This window comes from Hordeum vulgare, chromosome 3H (genome assembly GCF_904849725.1).
Source record: "Hordeum vulgare subsp. vulgare chromosome 3H, MorexV3_pseudomolecules_assembly, whole genome shotgun sequence".
Lineage (NCBI taxonomy): Eukaryota > Viridiplantae > Streptophyta > Magnoliopsida > Poales > Poaceae > Hordeum > Hordeum vulgare.
Genome location: NC_058520.1, coordinates 136,505,022 through 136,509,014, shown reverse-complemented (window position 1 = coordinate 136,509,014; position 3,993 = coordinate 136,505,022).

Genomic DNA, 3,993 nt, shown 5'->3' with positions numbered 1-3,993 from the left:
GTCACCCGTCGGAGACATTGTGGCAAACTGGCAATGAACATGTTCTTCCTTGACACTCGTCTCAGAAGTGTTCAAGGGTATGTCACCCGACTGAAAGTTGTGCTAGTGAAGATCGAGAAAGAACTGTGGCTAGAAGACACCCTCGAGACTGACCTTGAGTCGATGATGAATCGCCTCAACGAAATTCCCAGTCGAGTGCAGGCATGGAAAAAATCTGCTCCTCGCTGCGGAGCTGACGTGGCTCTTTCACTCGTCAGGGTCCATTGCAAGGATGCCAAGGAGGACAAGCTGAAGGCTCTCCAGGTGGCCAACACGAAGAAACTTCAATTCAAAAACTTCATGGAGACCTTCATCAAAGCCGCCACCCGGATAGCCGATGGGATAGATATAGACACCTTCATCAAGACCGCGAGCCCCATCGGTGCTTGAAAAAAACTTTGCTTGCAGTCGAACCTTTATTTTCCTCGGTATGCCGAGTGATGGTGTAACTGTTTAGAACTTCGTTCAAGCCTTAAGCCTGAGTACTTCCGTTTTTGTGGACAACTTTTATTCGTGCTAGAAATCCTAGATTTATCTGCATTTTGCTTTCCAATGCTGTGTTTGGGTAAGTTTCTTTGGTTTCTGAATGAGATTGATGCTTATTACTCGGAAGAATTTTGAACATAGGCAAAGACTGATTCACAACTACATTTCCGAGTGAAAGTGTTGCGTGTCACTCGGTAGGGTTTTTAACTTAAGCGAAGACCTGTTCGCGGCTAAGTCCCCGAGTGTAAGGAGTGCTCGCCACTTGGGAGAGTGTTTTTTTAAACTTAAGCGAAGACTAGTTCGCATCAAAGTTTTCGGGTGAATAGGATGCTATTACTCGGTAGTATTTTTAACTTAGGTGAAAATTTGTTTGCGGCTAAGTCCCTGAGTGAGAGGGATGTTTGTCACTCGGAGTATTTTTCTTAAACTTAGGCGAAGACTGGTTCGCAACTAAGCCCCCGAGTGAGAGGAATATTCGTCACTCGGAGTATATTTTAAACTTAGGCGAAGATTGGTTCACAACTAAGTCCCCGAATGAGAGGAATGTTCGTCACTCAGAGTGTTTCTTAAGCTTAGGCTAAGACTGATTCGCAGCTAAGCCCCCGAGTGAGAGGGATGTTCGTCACTCGGAGTATTTTTTAAACTTAGGCAAAGACTGGTTCGCAGCTAAGCCCCGGAGTGAGAGGAATGTTCGTCACTCAGAGTATTTTTTGTAGTTAGGCGAAGACTGGTTTGCATCTAAGACCTTGAGTGAGAAGAATGCTCGTCACTCAGAGTATTTTTTAAACTTAGGTGGAGTATTTTTTAAACTTAGGCGAAGACTGGTTCGCAGCTAAGCCCCCGAGTGAGAGGAATGTTCATCACTCGGAGTATTTTTTAAACTTAGGCGAAGACTAGTTTACAGCTAAGCCCCCGAGTGAGAGGAATGTTCGTCACTCAAAGTAATTTTCAAACTTAGGCGAAGACTGGTTCGCAGCTAAGCCTCCGAGTGAGAGGAATGTTCGTCACTCGGAGTATTTTTAAAACTTAGGCGAAGACTAGTTCGCAGCTAAGCCCCGAGTGAGAGGAATGTTCATCACTCGGAGTATTTTTTAATCTTAGGCGAAGACTGGTTCGCAGCTAAGCCCCCGAGTGAGAGGAATGTTCGTCACTCAGAGTATTTTTTAAATTTAGACGAAGACTAGTGCGCAGCTAAGCCTCCGAGTGAGAGGAATGTTCGTTACTTGGAGTACTTTTTTAAACTTAAGATTGTGAGAACGGGATCGACAAAATACTGCGGGAGTCATAACTTTGATAAACAACATTGTCTAGAGTACTCTTATTACATCAAACAACTCAGTCGTCAAGTATAAAATCGTCGAAGTAAATTTGTGTTCCAGGCGCGTTGTTCGTTGATATTCTTCTTGAGGTTGAAGAGATGGTGGGCTCCATCGTTCAACACTTTGGTGACGACAAAAGTACCTTCCCATGCGAGGGCGAGCTTGTGAGCTCGCTGCTGATCCACTCGGAGCACAAGATCACCTTCGTGAAACGACCGACTCCTGACGTGCTTTGCATGGAAGCGACACAGATCTTGCTGGTACAGAATCGACCTCATCAGAGCCATTTCACGTTCTTCTTCCAGGAGATCCACATCGTCCTGTCGTGCTTGTTCACCTTTAGCTTTTGAGTAATGATCTATACAGGGAGAATTGTGAAGGAGATTACTCGGCAAAACGGCCTCGGCTCTATACACCATGAAGAAAGGAGTATGCCCACTTAACCGGTTATGAGTCGTCCTCAAACCCCACAGAACAGACGGCAATTCAATAACCCAAGCTCCACCTGCATGATCAAGATCTCGCATGAGTCGAGGCTTCAACCCTTGAAGGATAAGATCATTTGCTCGCTCTGCTTGGCCATTAATCTAGGAACGCGCGATGGATGCGTAATCCACTCGAGTGCCTTGGGCAGAGTAAAAGTATCTGAACTCTTCTGAGTCAAAGTTTGATCCATTATCTGTGATGATACTGTGGGGAACTCCATACCGGAACATTATCTCTTTTAGGAATATGATAGCAGTGCACGAATCCAGCTTCTTTATGGGCTTAGCCTCAATCCACTTGGTGAACTTGTCGACTGCTACAAGCAGATGCGTGAATCCAGTCTGGCCCATTTGGAAAGGACCAACCATATCTAAACCCCATACAGCGAACGGCTAGATGAGTGGAATAGTCTTCAGGGAAGACGCAGGCATATGTGACAAGTTCGGGTAAAACTGGCATCCTTCACAGCGTTCGACAATTTCCTTAGCCATTTCGTTGGCGCGTGGCTAGAAGAAACCAACTCGGTATGCTCTGGAAACAATCGTCCGAGAGGACGCATGATCAGCACAGGTCCCCGAGTGGATTTCCTCCAGAATCAAGGGACCTTCCTTATGAGAGATGCACCACTGAGTTACGCCAGTTACACTTTCTGTGTAAAGCTGACCATCCATCATAGTAAAGGCCTTGGACCTGCAGACGATCTATCGAGCTTCAACCTCGTCTTCTGGGAGTTATTTTCTCAATATGAATGAAATATATGGCACCGTCCAATCTGGTATAATCACCAGAATCTCCATGACTAGATCTATGACTGTTGGGACGTCAACCTCAGTCGGGTTGGAGGCGCTTATTGCTTGTGGGGGCTCTTCAGTGAAGGGATCTTCCTGCACCAAAGGAGAATGTAGGTGTTCCAGAAACACATTGCTATGTACAGGCCTCCGAGTGGATCCGATCTTTGCTAGATCATCGACTGCTTGATTCTTCACTCGGGGGATACAGTGGAGTTCCCAACCTTAAAATTTCTTCTCAAGATTCCTCACTGCATGTCAATATCCAGTCATGGCAGGGTTCCTGACGTCCCACTCCTTCATCACGTGATTAACCACCAAATCTGAATCACCGTACACCATCAGGCGCCGGACGCCGAGTAAGATGGCCATACGTAACCCATAGAGGAGTGCCTCGTATTCAACTTTATTATTGGAGCAATCAAAGTGAATCTGGAGGACATAAATGAGTTTGTCACTGTTTGGAGATACCAATACCACGCTAGCACCAGACCCATTCAACATCGAGCCATCAAAGAACATGGTCAACTATGTCGAGTGGATTTGAATTGGCTGCTGCTATTCTATCCACTTGGCCATGAAGTCAGCAAACACTTGAGATTTGATGGCCTTCTTTGCTTCGAACTTAATATCAAAGTACAGCAGCTCAATAGCCCATTTGTACACTGATGTCAACGCACGCTTCTATTCTTGTAGACTATGTTGGGCCTCCAAGCGCAGAGGTTTGTAGGACAACAACAATTTCCCTCAAGTGGATGACCTAAGGTTTATCGAACTCAGGGAAGTAGAGGTTGAAGATGGTCTCTCTCAAGCAACCCCGCAATTAAGAAACAAGAAATCTCTTGTGTCCCCAACACCCCTAATACAATGGTAAA